At 42.8% G+C, this 15,188-nt stretch overlaps 1 protein-coding gene across 7 annotated transcripts in view; it reads right to left on the bottom strand.

Moving 5' to 3' along the window:
- NFYC (nuclear transcription factor Y subunit gamma) overlaps positions 1-15,188 on the bottom strand; it is a 91,793-nt gene that overhangs the window by 52,240 nt on the left and 24,365 nt on the right. For 2 of the 7 annotated variants that reach the window (XM_077481931.1, XM_077481935.1), the window contains exon 1: positions 8,435-8,645. The exons of 4 other annotated variants lie outside the window; for them this stretch is intronic. The gene's annotated coding sequence lies outside the window, so the exon portion shown is untranslated. One more of the 7 variants, XM_077481938.1, reaches the window with a different exon arrangement.

Below are 15,188 nucleotides of genomic sequence, written 5' to 3'. Positions count from 1 at the left end.
TATGGATGTGCTTTAAAGCCTAGCATGGTCAGTTTGAAATAGGAAAGCATATCATTAGGTATTTCACACAAAGGAAACAATTCAAAGAGGGCAGGATACTTTTTAAATACGAGTACATAATCAACAGGCACGTAACAGGAATAAGAAATTTTGAAGTAACAAACATTTTAAAATGGATGGGGGTGACATCAAGGGCACCATGATGTCATGGGTATTATACACACACAAGTTGCAGAACGTCATGGACTTTCTTTTACGGGGGAAGGCTGGGGATGTTGTGCAGTGGGGGTTTTAGAATAAGCAGTTTGCGGCACAGTGGATACTGTGCTCATTTCTTTCTACCTTGAAAGCTTGCTCCCTCCGCTACATTTCTGCCTCTCATCCTCATAAGGATTCCAAGTCGAATTGGCCCTTTAACTTCTGATCTGTGATAACCAGCTTAATGCAGCCCCTCCTTTCTGCTTATGATGCTGCCCCTAAAAGTTGCAAAATTCCTTATAAAAACAGTCTCTCTCTACCCAACAATAAGAAAACCACTGCATCTTGGGACACTTAGTCCCAGAACAGTGGTGAATGTCAATGTCGCATGTGCGGCAGATTTTCTCAAATAGCCAGACATGAAGGGCACTGCAGTGGGCACCTGACCACAATTTTATATTATAAAGTTACACGGAGGCTGCAGGTCAAAGAAATAAATAGCACAGTCACGGGGAGGGCGTTACTGAGGCTAATAGAAGATTCCATGCTGGAGTTGGACCCCAAGGGCTTATTGCACTACCAAATTTTAAAAAATTGAGCCCTTTTTTACATGCATTGTTATGTTTTAATGCCTTCTCGTACATTTTAAACTACATGTACATTATAAAACACACAACATTTTACAACTTACCTAAAAAGACAAGAAAATGATAGAAATGGCACCAACCTCCTGGGCCTTAAAGAAATATGCAGGAGTTCTGGCTCCACAGAAGTTTACATGTTCCACATCAATGCCTCAAACTAGACTTGAATCTAGCATTTTCAGCAAGAGGATGCACACCGCAGGCTACCCATCTCGTTTAGCTCAGGTGTACCTAAGCAAACGATTGGCATTATTTTCATGCATCTGCCCGGGTCAGCAAGATCTGCAACTACTTAGCTGCCTACATCCAGTGCAATGATTACAAGCACACATGTATTAGACCTCTTTCACACTTCGCCACTTAGGGCATCAGCGGTAAAATCGGCGGTATTTTTAGTGCCCATTTACCATCGTTTTAGCGGCGCTATTCTGCCGCTAGCGGGGCGTTTTTAACCCCCGCTAATGCCCGAAAAGGGGTTAAATCTGCCCGTAATATGGTACCGAATTGGAGTTTTGCCGGCGGTATAGCAGCACGGCACCATTGATTTCAATATGGAGCAGAGGTGCGTTCACCTCTCCTTCACCGCCCCAAAGAAGCTGCTGGCAGGACTTTTTCTCACGCTCTGCCAGCGCACCGCTGAAAGCCCTTGCATTGAGCAGCTGTTTTAGGGTGTTTTGCAGGTGCTATTTTTAAAGTTATATCGCCTGCAAAACACCCTCAGTGTGAAAGGGGTCTTATACTCTGAGCTTTGTGGAGCACCAATCTTACAATATGTAACCTTAGGCGAAAGGCAATGGACAGGAAGCACAATTTAATGCCGCAGAAATATTTGGACCAACTACGAAACCAATATAAGACCATTCTACATGTGACCTCATTTTTCAATTCAAAATGTTCCATGACAGATTGCATTTGAAGAACCATGAAAACCTATGGCCTACGCTAAATTAAATTGTTTCATAGAACTCTTCCTTGCAATGTGAAATCAGTCTGTGAAACCAGGAAGTATTATAAAAAAAAAAAAAAAAGGGAAGAAATCCACTTTGTTACAAGCCTAATGCAGCAGCTGAGTACACACGGTGCTCGGTGCACTGAAATTCACACAGCTGCTGTCTTGTTCCCATCATTTGCTTTATAAAAAAAATGGAATTTGCCAGCAAGCCAAATAGAAGTCTGCTGGACGATACCATTGTTTGACGTACAAGCTACATCACTGCCTAAGAATACTACAACTAGCAATTCAGACAAAGTCTGCAGCCATAAGAACGCTTAGGGACATTTCTTAAAAGCTGGTTGCAAATTCTTACATATACCCAGTGAAGTGACTGGCCTCAGGTGATACAGAGAAGAAACAAAACCTCCTACATAAGTTGTACCTTTCTGCAGCCTTCTCTTCTCTACATCGTACAAAGTCCACTATTTATAAAGCTTGTCTGAGATTTTATAAAGCAAGGGGTGAGGAGCTGAAGTTACTCTCTGCACAGCTCAGTCAGAAGAGCTCTGAATGCAGATTGGAAGGTACACATTCCCCAGCACACATGAACATAGATGAGGCTGTCAGTCACAGACTGTGCGCTACAGCTCCCTCCCCGACACCTTTCTTCTCTTGGCGTCAGAAGTGACTCATGCAGATAGCAGAGAACAAGGCAATAGACAGACAGAACACTTAGTCCTCTGGCTGGAGACAAGCACATGCTATAGAGGGATATGCTTTGTTCATATTTCTTCTGCAGAGGTTTACAACCACTTTAAGTTATTATTAGAGCCCAATTCCAGCCATAACCGTTTTTGTTTTAACCACTTGACAACCAGCCACTGCAGTTGCACTGCGGCAGAATGCCCCAGCTGGGCGAAAACATTATGCAGCGTCTCTTCACCCTTTGACCACTAGGGGCGCACACCTCCTGCTTGCCTACAGAGCCAACGCGAGTGCCCGGTGGTGGCAATCGCTCGGGGCACACCGAGAACAGGGATCTGGGTGCGTAAACACAGTTTCCATTTCTGAGGGAAGAAGAGACTGATTGTTTATATAGAGTATGAACAGCGATCTGTCAGCTCCCCTACACAGTCCCCTCCCCCTTCAGTTAGAACACACACTAGGGAACACCACCCCTTGATCGCCCCCTAGTGTTAACCCCTTCCCTGCCAGTGAAATTTTTACAGTAATCAATGCATTTTTATAGCTCTGATCGCTGTATAAATGCCAATGGTCCCAAAAATGTGTCAAAATTGTCTGACGTGTCCATCATAATGTTGCAGTCCCAATAAAAATCAGATTTAAAAAAAATAAATAAGGTAAATAAACGTGCCATAAAACTATCCCCCCCCCCCATTTTGTAGATGCTATAACTTGTGCAAACCAATATGCGCTTATTGCGGGTTTTTTTTACCAAAAATATGTAGAATACATAGCAGCATAAACTCAGGAAAAATTTGTTTTTATATATTTTTGGGGGATATTATAGCAAAAAGTAAAAGCTTTTTCTTCTCAAAATTGTCGCTTTGTTTATAGCGCAAAAAAAAAAAAAAAAAAAAAAAAAAAAAAAAAAAACACACAGCAGAGGTGATCAAATGCCACCAAAAGAAAGCTCTATTTGTGGGAAAAATTGATGTCAAATCTGGGGCAACGTCGCACGTGCAATTGTTGGTTAAAGTGACGCAGTGCCGAATCACAAAAAGGGTAAAATCTTCTGGGGCTGAAGCGGTTAATACAAGGAATTCAACAAGGTTAAAATGTTTAGTCTTTATAATCACTTTAACCCTGTAAAAAGAGGGATTCCACCTACAAAAAAAAATATTAAAAGCCAGCAGCTATAAATACTACAGCTGCTGACTTTTAATAAATGGACACTCACCTGTCCCGGGGTCCAGCAATGCCGGCAGCCGAGGCCAATCGATCGCTCGGCTCTCGGCTGCTGCCGCCATTCTCGGTGAGGGAATCAGGAAGTGAAGCGAATCGGCTTCACTTCCCGGTTCCCTACTGCGCATGCGCGAGTCGCGCAGCGCAATAGGAATTGTCCGCGCTGTCTCTGGGACCCGTGTGTGTCCCAGCAGACAGCGCGGCAGGACAGGAAGAGGCAGACGCCCACGGGAGTCTATGCCCGGAAGTGGGTGTAAATACCTGTCTTTGACAGGTACCTCCACCCCCCTCCCCCCTGAAAGGTGCCAATTGCGACACCGGAGGGGGGGAGGGTTCCGATCAGCAGAAGTTCCACTTTAGGGTGGGACCCCGCTTTAAGCGAAGCTGGCCCAAAGTAAGCATGGAAAGTGAACATGACGTTAACCACTTAAGGACCAGCCTAGTTGAGATTTTGGCGTTTACAAGTTTAAAACAGTTTTTTTGCTAGAAAATTACTTATAAAATGGCAGTCATTGCAATACTTTTTTTCACACCATATTTGCACAGCAGTCTTACAAGCGCACTTTTTTGCCCATTTTTTTAAATTATATTGTGAAAGATAATGTTACGCCAAGTAAATGAATACCCAACATGTCACACTTCAAAATTTATCTCCATAGGCGACCTTAAAAAAATTGGGTCACTTTTATTCCCAATACAAGGAATGTAAACATCCTCAGATCTCATATTTTGGACTTAAAAACACAATAAAAAAAAAAAAAAAAAAAAAAAAAAAAGTCATTTGAAAAAAATTGCCTTTAAGAGGTATGGGACGGAAGTGATGTTTTGACGTTGCTTTCGCCCAGCTATGGTATGGAGACAGGTGGGAGCCATCTCTCCCTCACTCGTCTCCATACCTGAAAGGAAAACAGACGCGATTGCCTCTGCCGCTGGCTCGGGTAAGCGGCAGAGGGCACGTGCCCCTCTCCCACCACTGATAAAAGCGATGTCGCGGCTAATCCACCGCAGAGACCGCTTTTAACTTGTAGACGACCGCCGGTCGAACACGAGGCTACCAGGGTTATGGCAGCTGGCTGCTGCCATAACAACGATATTCATCCTCAAAGTAGGGACGTGCGGTGGTTGGCAAGTGGTTACAGAGAGCTTCTTTAAAACTTTTTTAATTAGAATAAGATTGCTAAAGAGGTCTCTACCTCAAGTTTCATAGTGGTATGTAGTTGACTTGCTTCTATCAGTTTTTTTAAAAGTGAAATCAGTCATGCCAGAGAGTATAATTCCTACAGTACTTCTGGCTCACTAGGGACATCACTGCCGTACATCTGTTCAAACACCAGCACTGGCGTGTGGTCTCTGCCACCTTCTCCTCCCTCAACACCGCCATTCACAATCACATGGGCAAAGGCAGTCACTATTCCCAGAATATATTTTAAAGGCTGGATTTTTTTTTATTTTTTTTTCATTTAATGGAGTGCACCCTCCCTCGCCACTGTGCCTGTCACACTGACAGCTGCCGGGCTAAGGAGTTTTGCATTGGGTGGGCAGAGCCTGATGGGGATTCAAAAGGCTAGCTCCCCATAAGGTCCATTTTACATATGACTGACACACAGCAATGGTGGTGGGGGGGCACTCACAATAGTCACTATTAAGTCCAATGCAAGATTTCAAATACGCCCACTGCTGTGCACTGTCAGTCGAAAGCCAAGCGGACAGGATAGGGAACTAGCCTCTCAGATTCCCCATCAGGCTCCGCTTTCCTAATGAGGAGCCATTTCCCAAATAAAGGTATTGCCATATAGCAGAATAACACAAACAATGGGTGAAAGACCCTCCAGACTAGTAGCCAACAGGATACCCAGGGCTTTCCAGATCTCATTAAATCAGCATTCCTTTCAAATACATCTGCTATGAGTCCCACCATCATGGCCTCCTTAATAATGTCCTTTTGCATTACATAACAGAATATCTTCCCAAAAGCTCCATCAAATGTCAGGGCCCATAGTCCGTACGCGAGAGGCTAGCATTCAGTCCCCTCCAAATGCCTCTATCCCAGATGAGTATCAGAAATGGCATCACAAATTTTCCCCATTTACACTGAGCTTTCTTTCAGCTGGGGAAAAAAAATCCACTGAGTGTTGGCATACTCCTGTACACCAGTTCAAAGCTGGTCTTAATTACTGCCAGTTTCCTAATCTAAAACTGGCATTAATTAAGAATGTCACTGACAGAAACTGATTCTTAAAGTGGCAGTAGTAAGAACTACCTGAAGCTGCTGCAAGTGTCGGTAATGTTACCAAGCCTGTTGCAAATGCATGGCTGAATTAGGTGAAGGTAGTTAAGGAACTACTGCCAGGAAACTGCCATTAGGGCTATTTTGAATTTCATCGGTTATCTTCATTAGGCCATCTGTTTTCTAAACCAGGGGTCTCCAAACTTTGCAGATAATGGGCCAAATTTAAGGTCCTTCAAAATTGGGGGGGGGGGGGGGCAGGCAGAGGACAATGGGGGTAAAAAAAAAGCCCTGTGAGTAAATACCCCATTTTTAGTGTCATGTTTAGTGCCCCATTCTTGGTGTCAGAGGGAGATATGGTGGCTTATATCAGTGGCACAGATAGTGTCAGAAAAAGGCAAGCAAAGGGCCGCATCTGTGCATCGTCACGCCGCCCCCCACGGCCACAGCTTGGAGGCCACTGTTTTAAACTAAAAGTAATACACTCCTGAATCAGAAAGTGCATTGGTTATTCTAAGCCAACTATCTCCACTAAAAAGGATGTGATGCCAACCAATAAACAGAACTATTTGGAATATAAGGAACCCACACACTAGGGTTTCCATCTTTCTATTGGGAATTACAAGATCCCTGAACCCCCTTTAACATTTCCTGATCAACTGAAACGTAGGTCAACCACATTTTTCTATAAGCAAATATGTAATATCAGAATAGGTCTTAGCAATGAAAAATAAAAATAAAAAAACTCAAATTTTCCTTCCTGGTAAATTGACATTAACCTTATCCAGTCCATTGCTTTACCTTTGTAAAACTGCATTGCGATTGCCCAACAATCCTTTACAGTTTAGGGATCTTTTACTATATAACCAATCTACATCATGCAGTGGTTACTATGTAACTAGAGACAGATAAAATATATAAATGAATGAAAAAAGAAAAAAAAAACCCACCACACAAACACTTAAAGTTATGATTTATACTTTTGTAATCCCAGCACTACTTTGAAAAGTATACTTGTCCTTACTAAATATTGTACAGGGTTATAAATGTTCTACTTGCGGAACTTCATTAAAATATATATTTTTTTTAAATGAAAAAAATAAATATATATATATTTTATATGAAAAATAAATTATATATATTTTTCCAAATAAGGCAAATTGCGGCAACTTTTAAGTGTGTTTTCATCGAATTGTTCCTTCTTTTGATATTCAATAAGAAACAGAAGAGAAAAAAAATGTATACCTGGGTTTTTACAGTTATGCAAAGAAAATATTTTTAAGAGACAGCTAGAAAGAAAATCAAATGTGCAGTTTATTGACTGACACATTTAACAAGAAAGCTCATATGCAACTTTTTTTTAGTCTCTCTGTAAGGCCACACAAAGTTTGCCCTTCAATTTTCAAACTCCAAGGCAGCAGCATTTCAAGGTCATGCAAACTGAGGGAGGCCTATCTTCAATAACATGATGGTAAATAACAAAACTGTGCAAGAAAAAAACAAAACAAAAAAAGAACCACAAATCAGAAAGGCCATCAGTAAAGAAAACTTGCCATAGTGACTGGAATATTGTGCTCTTGCCTGCAGAGTTCCTTGTGTCTCTGTTGGAATGTGTTGCTGCACATCAAACATTCCAATGACCTTCATGCCTTATTTGAAAATCTAAACTAGCATCAAGTAAAAAGACTTTAAAAACTAGCAAACATGCTAATGCAATTACTGGTTATCAGAAGCAAAATTGTGCACTATTGAAAGGCGTTATTGAGCGCCTAGAAGAAACAGACAGACAATGAGCTTACCTGCAAAGCGCAAGGGCAAGAAAAAAAAAATCCCTCACCAAATTAATCAGTAAATGTCATGTTTCATTGACTTTATAGACCATTAACCTGTTAATTTATAAGCCATTTCCATAAAGTGTCTTTCACTGGAATTCCAAGCTAAAGTAACAGCTGTTCTGTATATCAGGAATTACTTAAAGGCATGTTGTGTATGAATTTTCCTGGAAAAGACTCCCATGTCCTAAATATACGATTTTAAGTAAAAGACAAAAATTAAGCAAAAGTAATTTTGCCCAATTAAATGGATGGTGCGTTCTTCAGAATATTGGGAAAAAAAAAAAAAACACAAATCTACAGGATGCACCAATGTGTACTCAGATATGGTGTATGTACATATACATATGTGAACACACACATTTTCATTCACGCTTGCATTTAACATGATCTTACCCAAATAAACTACAGAATAATAATATTTGTAACACTGCCTCCTCTAGCAAATTATAAAGTGAACTTGTACAGGTTTCTTATCTCTGCACATCTACCCAAGTGTAAAATGAAAAAAGAAAATCCACACTCTAAACGTACAAGAGGTGCAGCAGAAGGTATGCCAGGAATGCAAGGGGCCATTTTCTTAGACAGTACAAACTTGGATTTCTCAGAGTAAAAGGGGAAAACAGCATGCAATATTTACTTTTTTGCACAAAAATACAAAAATAGAACTTACCAGTGCCACTGCAAAATTTCAGGAAATTCTCATTTCACAAGACCACGGCTCAGCACAAGCACTTATATTTTTCCCCTTCAGCTTCACTCTCACCAGCCCTCCCCCCTCTCGGGAAAGAGAAAAAAGGACAAAGGCATGAGGACATGCAAGGAAGATACTGTTGCAATATCCTTTTCTCAAACCCAACAGTCAGAATCTGCTCTTCTTGCAAACTACTCGCCATTTTTCTTTGTCTTTCAGCTGACCCCTGTCTATGTGAAAAACTCCCAAGACTCCAATGAAAAAATCCTGCAGCCTCCTTCCACTTTAACAGTCAAAGGCATTCAATCTAGCTTGCTACACGACACCAACACCCGCCTTTCCTCTTGCCCCATTTGCTGCTGCTTGTTATTTGAGGACGCTGCTCAGCTACCATTGGCAGATGAGATGATCAATCAGCACCACTGTAACACTTCCTGTTTAAAGTTACCTTGAGACAAACAGGGGTCAGACCAAGTGACTTTAAAAGAACGGAGTGTATTCAACAAAATGTATTCATGCTTTGAGGCAAAGATCCATATTAATAAACAGCAGATAGATTTCTAACCATTTACAAGACCTTTCATTTAAATACTTGGGCAAACAAAATCAGTAAAATACATTTAATGTATCAGAATTATAGTCCTTTTCCAGCAGTGTATTCAGAAACAAAGCTAATAGCAAGTTTTACACTACATTAATAATTATAGCCATATTGTCTACACAAGTCAGCATTCCCACATGAGTTGTTGCAGACACTAGCTAGTTTATTATTTAAAAGCCACTGTTATTTTGAACTTGAAGACGTGCTGAAGCACCACAAAATAAAAAAAAAATAATAAAAAAAAAAAAAAAAAAAAAAAAAGGTAGGACATAGCAAATATGTCTAGAACATATAAAATTCACTAGGGGGGCGAAGAAATGACAGATGTCCAGATAAATCAGGCGATAGAAGTGAAATTTTCACAACTGGAATTGCACATTCACGTGTCAGTGTCGCAAGTTAAAAAAACACAAGTTTTTTTTGTTTTTTACAATTTTATAAAAACCTCTTTTTACAATTTATTTACAATTTTATAAAAAGGTTGCAAGACAAAGGCATAATGGAGCTAGTAGCGTCGCCTACTAGCTCATTACTTGACTTAGAACAAATCTGTTCCAGTGGCGCCGGTATTCAACTGAGAAAGTTCCCCCTGGCAGATAATGACCCCCCCGTACTTGCACAGACGCAGTGCTTGCGCAGTATGAACCACAACTGAGCCGCCGAAAATTGACGAAGCTGAACATGGGGTCTGTAAAAGGGCCACTCGCAGGCTCGATGCGCTCAGCATATTAATGTTCTAACTATGTTGCTTAAACCTGGACTTGGGGCAAAATGTAGTGCACAGGCGCCGTGTAGAGCCGACAACCAGCGGTTCATCTTCAGAGACTCTCCGAAGTCATTCGTACTGCTCAAGCGCAGTGCATGCGCAGTACAGGGGGGTCCTTATCCACCGGGAGAACTTTCTTGGCAAGGCACCGGCACACTACTGACCTTTTCCCTGGAATTCCAGTGCTGTGATTGGCCAGAGCCGAGACAATGTCACTTCCACGCATGCACACGAGGGCATGGCACTTGTGGCCGTTCCTTCAGAACACATGTGCCAGTGATGTCACTGGCTGCATGTAATGTAAATATCTCCTAAATTGTACATGTTTAGGAGATATTTATACTACCTTATTATAGGCATACCTATAGGCAAATGTCAGCAGAGAACGTTTACTTCCACTTTAAGCACACCATAATGTAAATATCAATTTAGACTAGGAGATTGGCATTTTTTGACCATCCACCCTCTGCCTCCCCAATGCTTAGTGAGGCCACCTACTCATTTTTTCACTCCTCCCCTCTCACTTCAGGAGCGCAGAGAGGAAAGTCTAGTGCAAATTTAAAGCGGTTCTTCACCCTAAAAGGGGAAGTTCCGCTAGTATTATCCCTCCCCCCCTCCGGTGCCACAATCGGCACCTTTCGGGGGGGAGGGGGGTGCAGTTACCTGATAATCCAGGTATCTGAACCCACTTCCGGCCAGACCGCCGCATTGCACCACCCACCCCCGCATGGCTCCGCCCCCCCCCCCCCCGTTGTGTTCTGGGAAACACACAGTTCCCAGAGACACAGCGGGGGACCATAAGAGAAGCGCAGCGCAACTCGCGCATGCGCAGTAGGGAACCGGGCAGTGAAGCCCTCATGCTTCACTTCCCGATTCCCTGACAGAGGATGGTGGCGGTGGCTGCAGCGAGACGAGCGATCGCTCGTTATCTGCCGCCGACATCGCTGGAACCTGGGACAGGTAAGTGTGATATTATTAAAAGTCAGTAGCTGCAATATTAGTAGCTGCTGGCTTTTAATATTTTATTTTAGGTGCAGCTCCTCTTTAAAGTGGTTGTAAAGGCTTGTTTTTTTTTCCTATAAAAACAACAAACATGTTATACTTCCTCTTTGTCTCCCTGCAAAGGTAAAACATAATGGACTACTGTGCATCGCTTAGTAGCCCATTATGTGTCACTTACCTGACACAGGAGCCAGCGATGTCACCAATGTCCCCTGTAGTCCGGAGCGTCCATCTTCTTCCGGGTATCGCTGCTCTGGCCACTCACAGCGCCGGAGCAGCGATGACGTCACTCCCACGCATGCACACGGGAGCCGCCACCAACGGCATATCGCCGTTAGCAGCGGCATGCTGTTAACGGCGATAGTGCACAGTAGACAGCTGTGACTGTCTTTTAGTAAATATCTCCTAAACCGTGTAGGTTTAGGAGATATTTCCGGGACCTACAGGTAAGCCTTAATCTAGGCTTACATGTAGGTCAAAGTGGTTTGTAAGGGTTTACAACCACTTTAATGTACACGGGATGTTTTACACCTCCCCTGAACGATTTAACTTGACAGATAGTAACAGATGTTTAAAAACATCAGTTTTGCTGCATTTAAGTTTAGAAGCTCCCCCCCATAGTCAACTTTAAAAACGCTTGTAAGCGAAACTCAGCTAAAAGCGCAAGTTACTACGGTTACAGGCGCTTGGCATGCCTCTGAACCTTTTTTTCTTTCCCAAAAATAGACAGACAAATACATTCAGGGCAAACCTGAATATCTACTAGAGGAAACTACGCCAGCTGAACACCTGCAAAATTCTAAGGCACAACAGCAGTGTGATGTGAAGAAGGTGCCATGCATAAATATTAAAAAATGTCCATAAATATTATAAATACAGAAGTATGTAGATATTTAATGTAAACAGTCCACAGCCAAGAAGGAATCCACACAGGGAGAATACACTAATAAGTGAGTGAATAAATCCACCACCACAATGTGGGTTGCTACGCTCACCCTCAGGGACTGACTCCTGTGCCACCGAAGGTCAGACATGCTTTTCCCACTAACTCGGTGATAGGGTGTGAAGGATGACTTGTCTCAGCTACTAAATGACTTATACAACATCCATATGGCTTTGGCCACAATTCAGAACAGAGCGGAGATTAACGAGCCCGGTGTGATGTCGTATAAGTCCTTCAGTAGCCCAGACAAGTCATCATCCTTCACACCTTATCCCCAGGTTAGTGGGGAAAAAAAGGCATGTCTGACCTTCGGTGGCACAGGGGTCAGTTCCTGAGGGGAGCGTAGCAACCCGCATTGTGGTGGTGGATTTGTTCACTTATTGGTGTATTCTGCCTGTGTGGATTCCTTCTTGGCTGTGGACTGTTTGCATTATCTACATCCTTCTGTGTTTCCAAAAAAATTCTTCTAAACTCAACTGCCTAGAAACTACTATAAAAAGGACCTTGTGCACATGTACTGATAAGATAACCGAGGAGAGTTCAGGAGCAGCTGAAAATAAAAATGCCCAACTGCTCCTAAAACGTCTGTTTACCAGCAGCAGTGTACATAAAGTCTAACCTGCCCCATGCAGTGGTTTTTCACAGAGCAGCTTGGATCCTTCTCTTCTCAAAATTCCTTTTCTGCACTCCTGACCCCTCCTATTCAGTGCCCCCACAGCAAACAGCTTGCTATGGGGGCACCCAAGCGGAGTCACAGCTCCCTGTATCTATTCAGACACAGAGCCCCGACCTGGCCCCCTCTCTTTCCCGATTGGCTAGCTGACTTTGACAGCAGCGGAAGCCAATGGCGCCACTGCTGCAACTCAGCCATTCAGGAAAGAAGAATCTCTGACAGAGAGGGACCTCAAGTAAGTGTTAGGGGGGCTGAGAGGGGCTGCTGCACAGAAGGCTTATCTTAAAGCATAGAATGCATCAAGATACAAAATAAAACCTTATGCCTACAATCCCTTTAACCACCTATTAAGGCACTTCTCTCCTTCATGTAAAAATCATCTTTTTTTGCTAGAAAAATTACTCAGAACCCCCAAACAATATAGAAGTTTTTTTTTAGCAGACACCCTAGGGCAGTGATGGCGAACCTTGGCACCCCAGATGTTTTGGAACTACATTTCCCATGATGCTCAACTACACTGCAGATTGCCTGAGCATCATGGGAAATGTAGTTTCAAAACATCTGGGGTGCCAAGGTTTGCCATCACTGCCCTAGGGAATGAAATGGCAGTCATTGCAACTTTTTATCTCACACAGTATTAGCCTAATTTTTCAAAAGCCTTTTTTTTGGGGGGGGGGGGGGGGGGGGGGGGGGAACAGGTTTCATGAATAAAATATATATTATTATTATTATTATTATTATTAATAATAATAATGTTAGCCCAATTTTTTTTGTATAATGTGAAAGATGTTATGCCGAGTAAATAGATACCCAACATGTCACACTTTAAAATTGCGCACAATTATGGAACGGTGGCAAACTTCATTACTTAAAATTCTCCATAGGTGACGCTTTAAACATTTTTTACAGGTTACCAGTTAAGAGTTACAGAGGAGGTCTAGTGCTAGAATTGTTGCACACACTAACTCATGCGGCAATACCTCACGTGTGCTTTCAGCAGCATTTACATATGTAGGCGGGACTTACGTGTGCGTTTGCTTTGGAGCGCGAGCTACCGGGGCGTCATGTTCGTCATCCGGCGATTCTTTCTCCGGGCCCCCAATGGCACGGGAGAGCCCGGAGAAGCAGCAGATAGTGGCGGGAGGGGGGCTTCCCCTCTCGTTGCCTATAAGAATGATCAAGCAGTGGAACTGCCGCTATGATTGTTTTTATCATGCACAGAATCGCTGGCCAGAAGGATTGATATCTGAATGGTGCCTGTAGCTATAGGCATCATTCAGATATCACCACACAAACTAGAGGACATCATTTTACTATGGCCGGGTATTGAAGTGGTTTAACGTGTGTGGGATTGAAGACTTAACCGCTTGCGACAGCAAGAAGAGCTTTAAAGAAAGCCCAAGAACTCTAACCTGTGCTGCTTTTGATGGTACAACAGATCTAATCTAAGAAGCCCACTGATTTCAGGGAAGATTTTCTCATCCCCAAAACAAATCTGAGGGTCTAAAGACTGTAGGTAGAACTCAGTAGCCCAAAGAGTTCTAATTCTGAGGCCGGTTTCAGACCTGTGTAGTACCTGAATATCAGGGTGGATATAAAACAATGATAGAATAGTCTTATTTAAGATACACAAAAAATTTCGTTTAGTTTGTTTGGCATGAAATTGAGCTCAGTTATGTAGCATGAGGCAGTATATTCTACAATATTAACATTTTTGGTAAACTCATTCAATGAATCCAAGGTCTGCAAGATGAGATAACATGCACTGCATTAATGCATTCACACAATAACCATGAGATAAAAACAAAGTTCAGGAATATTCCTTTATTCCATTGTTTTGCAAATCTGACAGCGGGCATCCACTCACCTGCTGCCGCCACGCCCTCCCCCTTGTTGAGGCACTGCTGCATCACCAGCCGTCCCTTTAAAGACGGTGAGGCAACAGCAGGTCAGAGGAGGAGTCACTGCATGACAGCGGACAGTTGCCCTTAAAAAAAAAAAATTAGGAATTTTTTTACGCACCGTAAAATGCTTCTCTGAAGTTCATTGACGGACAAAGCATCTTCATCTAAGGGTTATATCACCCCTTTAGGAGAGGACTAGGCAGAACATGTTAAAAACAGCAGCACTGCACAGTACCACCCAGGCGGCGGTCCTACTGGCTATAACCCCTCACGCTGCATCCAGCAGCTCAGTTCGTCAAAAGCAGTACAAACAAAAAATAGGAGGGGTGGATGCTGTGTCCGTCAATGAACTTCAGAGAAAAAGGATTTTACGGTGTGTACAAAAATCCTAATTTCTCTTTCGTTCATTGATGGACACAGCATCTCAATCTTGAAGAAGAAGAAGAAGAAGAAAGAAGAAGAAGAAAGAAGAAGGAAGAAGGAAAGAAGAGTGACTGGACGATCAGGTCGCCGCCGTACACACCTGAGAAACAGACGCTTGATGTCAGAAAGCCCAAGAGGCACCAAATGCCATGGTAGAATGTGCCATGACAGGAAAGGGAGGCGCCCTCCCCCTTATGGCATAAGCCTGAACCACAATCTGTCTAATCTAATAGAGAAATGGTGGCCGACAAGACCGCCAGGCCCTTCTTCAGACCAGCCACCGATACAAATAAAAAAAAGAGTCCGACCTCTGAAAAGGAGCCGTGGCAGACAGATACACCCGCAGAGCCCGGACCACGTACAAGGAATGCAAAGCAACCTCTTTGGGGGTGTGACGGCCGAGGACATAAGGATGGAAGCA

Source organism: Lithobates pipiens, unplaced genomic scaffold (genome assembly GCF_037356315.1).
Source record: "Lithobates pipiens isolate NorthernLeopardFrog02 unplaced genomic scaffold, aLitPip1_a1.2 Scaffold_16, whole genome shotgun sequence".
Classification (NCBI taxonomy): Eukaryota; Metazoa; Chordata; class Amphibia; order Anura; family Ranidae; genus Lithobates; species Lithobates pipiens.
Note: the sequence above shows the minus strand (reverse complement) of the source record. Positions and strands in the feature narration are given on the sequence as shown.